At 48.4% G+C, this 13357-nt stretch overlaps 1 long non-coding RNA gene and 1 pseudogene across 2 annotated transcripts in view; one reads left to right on the top strand and one right to left on the bottom strand.

The window, feature by feature from the left end:
• LOC144805607 (uncharacterized) overlaps positions 1–10570 on the bottom strand; it is a 177898-nt pseudogene extending 167328 nt beyond the window's left edge. The window contains exons 1-2 of the transcript XR_013605555.1: positions 10462–10570; positions 5126–5190 (exon numbers count right to left, since the gene is read on the bottom strand). The product of XR_013605555.1 is annotated as an uncharacterized LOC144805607 (transcript). The remainder of the gene's footprint in view (positions 1–5125; positions 5191–10461) is intronic.
• Positions 10571–11488: 918 nt separating this feature from the next.
• The window catches only part of LOC144805619 (uncharacterized), a 30591-nt gene continuing 28722 nt past the window's right edge, over positions 11489–13357 (top strand). Inside the window, exon 1 of the long non-coding RNA XR_013605557.1 lies at positions 11489–11619. This is a non-coding gene — a long non-coding RNA (uncharacterized LOC144805619). The remainder of the gene's footprint in view (positions 11620–13357) is intronic.

Below are 13357 nucleotides of genomic sequence, written 5' to 3'. Positions count from 1 at the left end.
AGTCTCTTCTCTGTCCCATTCCCCTTTCCCCCGGCTGGGTTCACACAGAAACTAGTTAACTCTTCAGTTGGTGGCTGTGGGAAAACTAGGGGTGGAATTTGGAAAATCTCATCGTTCTGCTCCTGGGAGTGTCGGCACTGTGAGTAACCACGACCCTTGACAGAGCGAAGTGCCCACGTCAATACTCGCCCGAGCAGAATGGCTGAAGAGTTTGATTTAAAACATTTAGGAAATATTCTTAAGGAGATTCAAGAAGAGTTAATAGCAGTCAGAGAGGAAAATAAGGTAATCAAATTTGAAATGAAGGCTCACATTTTCTTAACTCAGTGCTCGTTGTACTTCATGTGTCGGCCCACTGTCTTCCCAGTACACAATCTCGTATAGCATTCATCTAGTCGTATCTCAATGGGGACGCAGCCTGTGGTCAATGCCCCTGGTCACCCAAGACTCACCAAGTTTATATTACTTTGAGGAGTTCAAGAAAGAGTTTTTGCGACTTTTTGATCGTCGGAAGGTGGCACAGGCTACGGATAATGAATTACTGGAGTTGAGGCAAGGGAATCGAGAGCTTGTCTTCACCTGGCCCAATTTAACAAACTTGTTGTAGAAACTGAATGGCCGGAGGCCAAAAGGGCAGCCTTGTTCTATCGGGGTTTGAAAGATGACTTAAAGGATACTTTATCACTGATCCAAAATTGCCCTACAGAAGTTTCAGCTTTGATTGATCTCGTTTTAGAGATAGACTATCGACTAATGGAAAGAAGGGGTGAAAGATGACGTGAATTTCGGCCCAGTGTACCACGATTTGACCGGGTCAGAGCAGAGGTTGTTAAATCTTGTGATAGAGAACATGGAGTCGAACCTATGCAAATTGGAACTATTAGAGGCCCCCTTTCCAAAGAAGAGAAAGAAAAGCGTCGACAGAATAATCTATGGCTTTATTGTGGTATTAGTGGACATTTTGTAAAGGAATGCCCCAAGAAGCCAAAAACCTTCAAGAAGGAAAACTCTCTGCACCACCAGTAGAAGGAGTTGGGCTGGTGGTTGCTAACAAGGATATAATTCGAATTTCTTATCAAGTGGCCAATACTCTACAATCTTCCACTCCACACCTCATTCTGACGATGACCCTAAGATTTCGAGACAGAGTTCTTTCAGGAGTGGCCATGATGCTGGACTCCGGTGCTACGGGGAATTTTTGTGACCTCAATATGCCTCGAAAATTGGTCTGACGGCATTACCTAAAAAGAGAAGTGAGGCAGTTAGGGCTGTTGGCGGTAAAAATTAATCTTCCAGCCCAATAACCAGTCACACGGAAGTTGTGGAACTTGTTTCTGTCGAAGTTCAAAAGGAGGTGATTCAATTTAACTTGATTGATGCTCCTCAGTTTGGAATCATCCTGGGTTTGCCTTGGTTAACTGAACACAACCCAACAATTAACTGGAGTGATCGAACTGTGAAGTTCAACTCAAGTTATTGTTTGGAAAAATGCTTCGGAGAAAAGCGGAAAGAGCAAGATGGAAATCCAGCAGCTTTATTAAGCAAGCAAAAGATGATGGTGTCTGCGGTTCAAACTGTGAGTCTTACGGTAGAACATCAAGAGTTTGCTGAAGTTTTCAGTGAATCGGAATCAAAGAAGTTGCCCCCACATCGGTCGTATGACTGCAAAATCGATTTGGATCCTGGATCTAATCTTACTGAAGCTGAAAACCGTCATCTTAAAGATTAAATTTAGAAATACAGAGAAAACAGGTTCATACGACCATCATAGTCCCCCGTTTCTTCACCATTATTTTTCTTTCCCAAACGTGACAGAGATCTGAGAATGTGTATAGATTATCGTACCTTGAACAAGATTACAATAAAGAATCGTTATCCTCTTCCCTTGATTTTAGTTCTTCTAGATCATGGGTACTCACAAACTGTCTCTCGGGGGGCAAATTTATAGTGTGGTTTGTAGCCAAGGGCCGCTCCTGTGGGGGCGGGGGCAGTGGGGGAGGGGGACGTGGCTAAAGAAAAAAAACTGAGACCATGAGGTTGAACACAGGTCCCGGCAGCGGACGCTTTCGTCCACTGAGTCACCAGACCCAGCACACACACACACGCACACCTCTCTTTCTCTCGCTCTCTCCCCCTTACCTTAGTGAAGTAGTGTGGCTCACTGGTTAGAGGCGGCAGACCCGAGAGCAGAGGACGGCCCGGGACCAGGGTTCGATTCCCGGCGCGGCAGGTTTCTGGACCAGGGTCAGCGGACTCGATAATTCTCTCGCCTCGGTGCCCACTCTGATCAGCGTTCACACTCGGCAACTCTGGGCATTAGCTTGCCTCATCTTCACTAACGGCCCCACCAGACCGCCGGGGATGCCTGGTCTCACCCTGGAGATACCCATTAAGGGACCATCTCTCAGGAAAGCCAGGAAGGGTTTCGCAGCGGTCGAAGCGCCTTGGGACCCTACGGGTAAGTAGTGCGCTATATAAATGCCTATACATACATACATACATACTCTGACTGTCTATCTCCCTCTCTCCCTCCCTCCCTTTGTCTCCCTCTGTCTCCCTCTCTCTCTCTCCCTCTCTCTGCCTCCCTCTCTCCCTCTGTCTCCCTCCCTCTGTCTCCCTCCCTCTGTCTCTGTCTGTCTCCCTCCCTCCCTCTGTCTAACTCCCTCTCTCTGTCTCCCTCTGCCTGTCACCCTCTCTCAACCTCACTCTGTCTATCATCCTCTGTCTCCTTCCCTGTCCCCTTCCCTCAGTTTCCTTCCCTCTGTCTCCTTCCCTCTGTCTCCTTCCCTCTGTCTCCTTCCCTCTGTCTCACTCCCTCTGTCTCCCTCTCCCTGTCTCCCTCTCCCTGTCTCCCTCTCCCTGTCTCCCTCCTTCCTCTGTCTCCCTCCCCCTGTCTCCCTTCTCCCTCTGTCTTAAAGTCCTTGCACATTAACTGTTCTACTCTTATCTGCCACGATGCCCCAGGAGGATCCAAATATTTCCGTAGAGTGATTCCCCGAATATTCATGCCTGTCCTTTCATATAATACATAAGTGCATTCTTGGGGTTGTAGTATCCGTTACATTACTAAAGACAGTGGTTTAAAAAATAAACTCCATACTTGATGGAGATGTGTGCCTTTGTCATGAGCCATCTGGGGCTCAATAATAACTCGGGGTACTTTTCAAAAACTCGGATTATGAGCTCTTAAAATCAAATTATACGTCTGGAAAGGAGTATCTCTGGGCAGTGAGGGCAGCGGCTGAGGCATTCCACACTCCTCCTACCCAGAGGACAAGCCAGGGCAGGCTTCTCCTCCTACCCCAACATGGCAGGTTTCATAACAGCACAGGACAGGCCTCACCTCCTTTGAATCACCCCACTAGGACAAGACAGGCCTCTCCTCCTACCCGCGCAGGACAGGCTTCATCTCCTCTGCATTCCCCTGGACAGACCTCAGCTCCTCTGCACCCCTGGACAGGATCCGCCTCCGCTGCACCCCCTGGACAGGCCTCATCTCCTCTTCACCCCTTGGACAGGCCTCACCTCCACTGTAACCCCAGGACAGGCCTCACCTCATTTGCACCCCTGGACAGGCCTCACCTCCTCTGCACCCCTGGACAGGCCTCACCTCCTCTACACCCCCTGGACAGGACTCACCTCCTCTGTACCCCCTGGACAGGCCTCACCTCCTCTGCACCCCTGGATAGGCCACACCTCCTCTGAATCCCTTGGACAGGACTCACCTCCACGGTATCCCCTGGACAGGCCTCACCTCCAATGTAACCCCTGGATAGGCCTCACCTCCTTTGCATCGCCCTCACCAGGACAAGACGGGCCTCGCCTCTTCTGCACCCCCCTGGACAGGCTTTACCTACTCTGTACCCCCTGGACATGCCTCACCTCCTCTGCACCCACTGGAAGGCCCCACTTCCACTGCACCTCTCAGGACAGGCATCACTTCCTCTGCACACCCTCTGGACAGGCTTCACCTCCTCTGCACCCCCTGGACAGGCATCGCTTCCTCTGCACCCCCTGGACAGGCATCACTTCATCTTCACCCCTGGACAGGCCTCACCTGCTCTGCATCCCTTGGACAGGCCTCATCTCAACTGCGCCGCCTGTACACACCTCACCTCCTCTGCACCCCCCTGGACAGGCCTCAACTCCTCTGCACACCCTGGACAGGCCTCACCTCCTCTGCACCCCTTGGACAGGCCTCCCCTCCTCTGCGCCCCCTTCACACACCTCATCTCCTCTGCACCCCCATGGACAGGCCTCACTTCCTCTGCACCCCTTGGACAGGCCTCAACTCCTCTGCACACCCTGGACAGGCCTCCCCTTCTCTGCACCCGCTTGGACATGCCTCACGCCTCCGCACCCCTGGAGAGGCCTCACCTCCACTGCACCCCCAGCCCAGGATAGGCCTCAACTCCTTTGTACGCGCCTGGACAGGCCTCACCTCCTCTGTACCCGCATGGACATGACTCACCTCCTCTGCACCCCCTTGGGCAGGCCTCACCTCCTCTGCACCCCCTTGACAGGCCTCACCTCGTCTGCACCCCTCCTGGATATGCTGCACCGCCACTGCAACCCCAGCCCAGGACAGGCCTCAACTCCTCTGCACCCCCTGAACAGGTCTCACCTCCTCAGCACAGTACAGGCCTCACCTCTTCTGCACCTCCTGGACAGGTGTCAGGGTGCAGGAAAAGGAATCAAAGCTCTTCTTTGTCTCGCGATATCTGTCTTTGAACGGGCATTGCAAAAATCACCCGCTCGCAAAAGGTCGCGGGTGATTCTAGCACGGACCCGGGCATTCTCCCCTGTACTACCAACAGGGAAGACAGCGGTGCAAGTTGCCGGCCTAGTCCTGCGCTCCTGGACACAGGTGCGAGGTCTAGACAAGCTGTGAAGTGCGCCGGTTGATTTTAGAACCAAGGCATTTCACCAACTGATTTTCAGAGATTAGTCACGTTCTTTCTGTAGTCTAGTTTGATAAAAATAGTGCAGTTTTGTGTCAGGCTTAGGCGCAGGTTAGAGTGCTTCGGTGCGTCGGTTAGTTAGTTTGGTAACTTAGAAGTAGAGAGAAATACCAATTTAAAGTAAATAGGGCAAAAGAAATATAAAGAGAAGAATTAATACTTACCCATTGAATACTTCAGTTCCTGATTTCTTCGTTGCTTGGTTGACAGCGGAGGCTCCAGAAGGTTCCTAAGGGAGAAGTAAGAAGAATTCAGATAAGAAAGTAAGGCAGAGAGTGAATAAACGAATGAGTGAAAAAAAATAAATTAACTCACAGAGTTAAAGGGTGCTAAAATGTTGTTTATAATGAAGGTTACCAAAGAATAAAGGACTTATATTAAAGAATAGAAGAGGAGCAAATGCCACAGGCACTCTGGGTAAGGACACATATATATATATTTATTTATTTAATGCGATTTAAATAGCGCGAACATTACCTGAAGTTGTCAGAGTGCTTTACATAAGAACCAGTAGCGAAACATAAGGACTTGGAATTACATGAGTTACATAAAAGATACACACAGAAAAAAATTGCAAATTTACAAGATGTAGAGTCACACACGGAAGAGATAAACACAGAAAAAACTGCAAACGTAGAAGTTGCAAGTCACTCAAGGAAGAGATACAAATGGATATACTCTAAGAGTCACATAGGAATGGTAGAGACTACAAAGGTCTACTGCACATACTAGTGATTAGAGTTATCTCTATATACATAGGGAAGGGATACAAATGGATAAACTCTAAGAGTCACATAGGAATGGTAGAGAGTGCAAAGGTCTACTGCATATACTAGTGATTAGAGTTATCTCTATATACATAGGGAAGGGATACGAATGGATATACTCTAAGAGTCACATAGGAATGGTACTACATATACTAGTGGTTAGAGTTATCTCTATATACATAAATATACAAATAGTAGATTTTCTCAGGTCAAGACCCAAAAAACCAGGAGAGCAGAGTTCCATTAAGGAGGGGGGACGTAGTCTCAGCACCAAGGGAGGGTGGGAGGGATGCAAGGGAATGGAGAAAAGTCAAATCATAGGATCGTCAAAGGGGAAACGAGGGACAAAGGGTTAAAGGACGAGGGAATGGAAAAGATGGCGGGTGAGGGTCCAGAGAAAAGCGGCCGAGAACAGCAGCAAAATGGCGGGCAGGACAAGAGTAAAGAAGTCCATGAGAGTGACCCAGTTAGTATGAATCAAAGTGCCAGAAGAAGTCCAGGGGGGTACACAGTCCAAAAATTAAATTAGTAATGGTGTGCTTTTCTGTTACAGCGATTTCCATCCATGCTTGAAGATAGAGAGGGAGTAAGGACGGCATAAAATGGAGTACGGCAGAAAGGAAGAAGTAGAGTGGAAGAGCCAGAAGGTCAGGCAGTCTCTTCTCTGTCCCATGCCCCTTTCTCCCGGCTGGGTTCGCACGGCCACTAGTTAACTCTTCAGTTGGTGGCTGTGGGAAAACCAGTGGTGTAATTTGAAAAATCTCATGTTCTGCTCCTGGGAGTGTTGGCACTGTGCGTAAACACAACCCTTGACAACAGGCCTCCCCTGCATCCCCTGGACAGGCCTCACCTCATCTGTAACCCCTTGGACAGGACTCACCTCCTCTGCACCCCATTGGACAGGCTCACCTCCTCTTCTCCCCCTGGAAATGCTCACCTCCTCTTCTCCCCAGGACAGGCTTCACCTCCTCTGCACCCCTGGACAGGCCTCAACAACTCTGGACCCCCTGGACAGGCCTCAACAACTCTGGACCCCATGGATATGCTTTACCTCCTCTGCACCCCAGGACAGGCCTCACCTCCTCTGCTCCCGCTGGAGAGGCATCTCCTCTGCACCCCCCAGGACAGACCTCACATCCTCTGCACCCCTGGACAGGCCTCTCCTCCTCTGCACCCCAGGACAGGCCTCACCTCCTCTGCACCCCCTAGACAGGGTCACCTCCTCTTCTACCCATGGACAGACCTCACCTCCTCTGCTCCCCCTGAACAGGCTTCACCTCCTCTGCACCCCTGGACAGGCCTCAACAACTCTGGACCCCCTGGACAGGCCTAACCTCCTCTGCACCCCATGGATATGCTTTACCTCCTCTGCACCCCAGGACAGGCCTCACCTCCTCTGCTCCCGCTGGAGAGGCATCTCCTCTGCACCCCCCAGGACAGACCTCACATCCTCTGCACCCCTGGACAGGCCTCTCCTCCTCTGCACCCCAGGACAGGCCTCACCTCCTCTGCACCCCTGGACAGGCCTCACCTCCTCTGCACCCCGGCACAGGCCTCACCTCCTCCGCACATCCTGGACAGGCCTCAGCTCCTCTGCAACCCTGGACAGGCCTCACCTCCTCTGCACACCTGGACAGGCCTCTCCTTCTCTGCCCCTCCTCTGGACAGGTCTCACCTCCTCTGCCCCTCCTCTGGACAGTCCTCTCCTCCTCTGCGCCCCTGGACAGGCCTCACCTCCTCTGCACCCCTGGACAGGCCTCTCCTCCTATGCCCCTCCTCTGGACAGGCCTCTCCTCTTTGCCCCTCCTCTGGACAGGCCTCTCCTCCTCTGCACCCCTGGACAGGCCTCTCCTCCTCTGCACCATAAGTGAGCAGTAATTGGGCCAAACCATAATCTAAACCGTAATAGGTAAACATTTGATCATCTGATGGCGAGGAATCTTTGGTTTTTGTCTGACATGTATGGTTCAGGACACACTCTTACAAAGCAGACGGCCCTCACTGAAGTACGACTATTATGAGAAATACTGGCCACTCAAGATGGAATCATTAGATGCATCAAAGGGTTTTGCCCATTCTGTGTCTATGGGAAAATGTGTTCGTCCATATGGCCCATTGTGGTAAAGCTGCTGCCGAAGTCTAATTCTATCACAGCTCTGTGGTAAGTATTAGCGGTGAAGCCTCGCGGCTCCAACCACAACCGTTTTGATGGCACTGCCTTCTTTTTTGATACCATGTTCATACTGATAACGCAGGATTCATCCAGCGGTGTATCATAAGCATAAAAACAAATTTCCATAGACAGAATTCCTTACAGTTAATTCCAAGGAACATCAAAAGCCTGCTTGGAACAGACAAGATTGATAAGAGTTTCCCTTCCTTAGCCCTGATACCGGCTAATCACGAGTTTAGCCATTTCATATTTGAGCATTGCTACACAACTTGTTCTCGTACCAGTTGTGCCTCGCTAGCACAGCCAATGGAAATGGCTCTGGGATCTAATCAAGCCCTCCAAGACTCTCACGTAGCACTCTCCTTTGGGAAGTTTTAATGCTCTTCTTGACCCACTGTAAAAAAAATGAGGTCTTGTTCGTTGATGATCCTATAAACTCATCACCAAGTATCACTGTAAGTTCTGTTTGGGACCGTTGGTAAGACTGCGATACCTCAGTCATAAACCTGTCTACCCCGCCGCTTGCCCCACAAGTGAGGTCAGGCTGGGGTACACCAATGAGTTTTCTATATGGCCATTATGTATTTTAATGTCACAGTCATTCAAATGAGAACCCTGCACACATTGTGAGATGATACTTTGCTGTAAGTTGAAATGAAATCTTCAGAACTGTCTCCTAAGAAAGGATTCCTCACACCCCTGCTCTTGCCTGATGTATTAGAAAAGCTAACCTTCACATTGCCGGAGAAAACAGAGCTGTACTTGAGATACACTCAAACATGTATGTCCATTTCTGACTTACGGCTGGATCACAGATGTTTTGTAAATACCAGCTTGGGTCTGAAATGCTTGTTATTGTATTTTATTTCTTTGCAAAACCTTATGCTAAAATGTATACTATGTAAATATATGATATTGATTTTCCAGTACAGAGGACACTGAAATTTTATACAACTTTTTTTCCTCAAGCAAAAGCTTCACTGTGTAAAGTCAATATCGTCATAGTCCGCACTACACATAAGGGGTACATTTATTTGGAAGCCCGTATAATTGATTTATGAAGTAGGCCAGGCATTTTGATTTATTTGCAGTGCTAGTAGATTTATGTAGCTTATTATCCCTTGGACAACTAGATTTGCAAAATATTTCCACATCCCAGATAGGGTCACACTCTATCTACGTTGTGCATTATGGTTCTTTAATTTTCCAGGCCACATATTGATCTGCATAGATTTTTGACATATTCTAGAACCAACTTTTCACGCAAAGCAATTGCAACACCCAACTGAACACATTGTAGGGAATGCAAGATTAAGTAAAGCATGTGTAATATAAACTGGAACAACATGGTTACCAAAATACGTTTACACTCACTATTTAGAAATCAAAGCGTGTTTTTGCCTGAAAAGTAAACACATGGAAGGGACCCGTTTCAATGTCCATTGCTTATATGCTTACATCCTTACAAAATGTAAATAGTATGATTTAAAAAGACCACATCTCTGAACACAGAGCTGTGGTACACATTTTATAAACTAAACAGTCGTTAAGGATTGCATTAAACGTTTTCCACTCCACACACCAACAGAAAGACGAGAAAACGAAAGTACTGTTTCACTGGCAAACTCCGTGAAGTGGCGCTAATGTGTTTAGGTGTGAATAAAAGCAATCTGGCCACTTTGTGACACCTCTGTTTTGCTTTACTTTGTTATTTTTCTTATTTTGAACCTTTTTTTCTTTCCATCCCGAGGCTGCACTTTGGAATAGAAAAATTTGAGAACTAGACGACATTTCCAGCAAAAGTGTTTCTTCCTCTTTTGGATCCATTTCACAGGGGAACAAATGAAGGAAAAGAGAGGAAAGAGAGGGTAAGCGTTGTTTCTTGAAGTCACGCTTTCATTCAGCAAGTGAGGAAGAGCGAGACAGAGCCAGAGAGAGGGAAGAAGAGGAAGAAAGGAGGGGGATGCTGACCACGGCAGAGCAGGAGAAGCGGACACTCTCCTTGTCAGAGTACAAGGCGGAAGTGCCTCTTTCTGGCCAGACACAACCAGGCGCGGCCTGCACGTCGATGGGTGCGTGAGTCCAATCTCAGCAACAATGAGAATGTAAATTTGCCTCAAATGTGCAGGTAAAGAAGAGTGGTGGCAAAGATTTCTCACAGTGCAGCGATAAGCATCTCTCCCAGTGTAGTAAACATCAGTGCAGTGTACACATTTTCACTGTGCATGCCCCCCTGTAGTGCAGTACAAAGCAGTCCATTGTGAACATAGTCCTCATAGTGTAGTAAAAGTAGTACAGTGTGCACAGATTTCTCAGTGTGGTAAAAAGCAGTGCCCTGTGCACAGATTACCTCTTTAAGCTGTAAATATCCCTCACAGTGCCATGAAAAGCAATGCAATGTGCACAGATTTCTTATAGTTAAGTAATAAACACGTACAATGTGCACAGATTTCACATAGTATTGTAAAAAGCAGTCCAGTGTGCAAAGATGTCTCATACAGTATTACAAGTAATACAAGTAATACAGTGTGCACAGAATTAAAGATTAAGATGTAAATACCTCCGTGTGCAGTGAAATGCAAAGTAACATGCAGGATTTCCCAGAGAGCAGTAAAAAGCAGCACAGGTTTGGAGTCTGAGGGGGGGGGGGCTGGTTTGGAGTCTGAGGGGGTGGGGGCAGGTTTGGGGTCTGAGGGGGTGGGGGCAGGTTTGGAGTCTGAGGGGGTGGGGGCAGGTTTGGAGTCTGAGGGGGTGGGGGCAGGTTTGGAGTCTGAGGGGGTGGGGGCAGGTTTGGAGCCTGAGGGGGGGGGGGCAGGTTTGGAGTATGAGGGGGGGCAGGTTTGGAGTCTGGGGGGGGCAGGTTTGGAGTCTGAGGGGGTGGGGGCAGATCTGGGGGGTCGGTGAGGGTCTGAAGCTGAAGGTCGCTGCACAGACACTGGGGGGAGGGTCCTTCCGCCTCTGCAGTCAGCTGAACACAGACAGAAGCCGGGAGGAATGATGCTCGGGTTCGAGGAAGGGCTCGTTCGACCCAAAGTGGTTGAATTGGTTCCCAGTCCGAGCTGGCGGCCCCTGCGTCTACTCGTCTCTGCTCACATATATTGGCGCTGTAGCGCCTCGCAGCCCGTGTATCAAAGCTCACGCGGTGACATTGTTTTCTGAGGGAAGTCAGGCGAGGCCACTCTTTATCATGGCTCTCGCGCTCCTGACCTCCCCGCCCTCCTCGTAACAGCGCATGCGCAGGACCGTTAGTCACCACTGCGCAAGTGCGGTGCGAAGACATTTCCTACCGCTCTCGTGCTCCTGACCTCCCCAACAACATATTGAAGCGTCTCATAACAGCGCATGCGCAGGACCGCGAGTCATCACTACGCAAGTGGGAAGCGAAGACACTACTTCCTACCGCTTTCGTACTCCTGACCTCCCCCGCCCCCCAAACAACATCGTGACTGCGTCTCATAGCTGCGCGTGCGCAGGACCGCGCGTCATCTCTGCGCATGTGCGCAGCGAAGATACTACTTCCTACCGCTCTCGTGCTCCTGACCTCCCCGCCCCCCAAACAACATCATGGCGGCGTCTCTGAGGCCAAAGAGCTGAGAGGCCTCTGGATCTGAGAGGCCCAAACCAGAGCCCTGCAGCTCCGGCGGGGACAGCTGCCACCCTGGGGCCAGGAGGTTAAGAATGATCCTGTCCAGAGAGCAGCGGTGGGCATCTGTTACAGGTATATTTCTCGTTCTTTGTCTAATGACATCATCATCAGAATTGAGTTATCTTCTGTCTTCATAAGTGGCCCTGCTAGTGCTTTAAAAGAGGAACTACTGCTGCAGCCATCAAGAATGTTAACACATCTTGGGTCTGTAAAGGAAATGAATATTGGTGAAAGCTTCTGCCAAAAGCGTCCTTACTTTGCTGGAGGGCAATGGGTTATGACCAGGGCTAGCTACAAGAAGAAGTTATGAAAACGGAAAATGCAAGAAAAAAAACAATTGTGCTTTCTTTAATGATTTACAAAGTGTCAAACATAAACCACTGACATTTTACTCATAAATACCCTGAAAGCCTATAAATGTCACACATGGGCAAACTGAAAACCTGTCCACTCTGCCCAAACCATCCAGAAACCAGAGCACCCACCCCTAACTTAAACAACTTACTGAAACTACAGAAAACGAGTTAATTGGCTGCTGAGATCCAGTTTCTATGTGCAGGGAGAGACACACAGCAGACTAATCACAGGGCTCCCCCTCACGCACTTAAATAACATCCTGTTACTTCCTTAAGTGGCAATTGCTCCCACCAACTGCCATCACCTGTCAACCTGGTGTAGTCAATACCAATTTTGCATAATCTGCATGGTGGGGGTGAGATTATGTCTCGTTAGTGCCCTTACATTTCTGGTGCTTTTAAGCAATTTTAAGATACAATTAGAGCTTTCGTATGCTGTTACAGCCCCTAGCGTGAAAGGTGGGGGAGAAGTCAATTGGAGGTTCAACTAATTCATTCGCGTACCCCAGTCCTAGGGTAAAGAACTTTTCATTTAGAACGATCCCAGCACTGGAGTGTGCGAAATGTGTTAGAGGTCTCCCACCCTCATCTACAATACCACAATTTGGATTATTGTGTTCTTTACATAAAGTAATATTAAAATCGCCACCCCATATCAATTTAAAAGGCAAAGAGGAACATTTATTCCGGTGCTCATCTAAAACAGAGGTTATCCTATTTAGGACTTTCACAAAATCAGGTGGTGACAGATTGTTATAGAAATTTACCAGAAAATATGTATGCCCTTGATTCACTGAGAGTTTAAGTATCTGATAGTTCTCTTCAGTTTTTATTTCTACAATTTCCTTAAATGGGAGGGTATTAGATACATATACTGATAATCCTCCCTTGGGTCTACCAAAAAGGGAAGGACGTGCACTTGAGTGATACAATCTGTACCCCTGAAGATGGATAGCAGTTACTGACCATGTTTCCTGGCAGCATACTATATTATGATTTCTAATTATTTCTAGCCAGTTGAGTTGGTCGACTTTAGGACGCAGGCCTGCTATGTTCCAGATTATGATAGAAAGGGTCAAACTACTAGATGATAGTACGTTGGGAGGAAGATACGGTTGTTTGGAATGGATTTGAGTTCCCGCAGTTTGACCTTGAGACAACAGAGAGGGATCTTGTATTAGGTTCCAAGGCCCTTCAGTCAAGATACTATTTTCCAGGGCGTTGTTTGGAAGATCGCTGGAGGGAGAAAAGCTGCCACAGTAGTCCTCAGATAAGGAGACCTTTTGGGGTACGGTCAGCTTGTCTAGGGGGCGTAAATTAAAATTATCCAAAGAAGTTGGGGTGGTTGTTAGTCATTCTATATCATCTATTCCTGACAGAATGTTAAATCGATTCTGGGTGGGGATCAGAAAGGGTCTTGTAGTCAGTTGATGATTAAAACTGCATTCCTGAGT

Source organism: Lissotriton helveticus (assembly GCF_964261635.1).
Source record: "Lissotriton helveticus chromosome 1_1 unlocalized genomic scaffold, aLisHel1.1 SUPER_1_unloc_16, whole genome shotgun sequence".
In the NCBI taxonomy this organism is placed as follows: domain Eukaryota; kingdom Metazoa; phylum Chordata; class Amphibia; order Caudata; family Salamandridae; genus Lissotriton; species Lissotriton helveticus.
The sequence above is the reverse complement of the archived record's forward strand: the minus strand, read 5'-3'. Positions and strand labels throughout refer to the sequence as shown.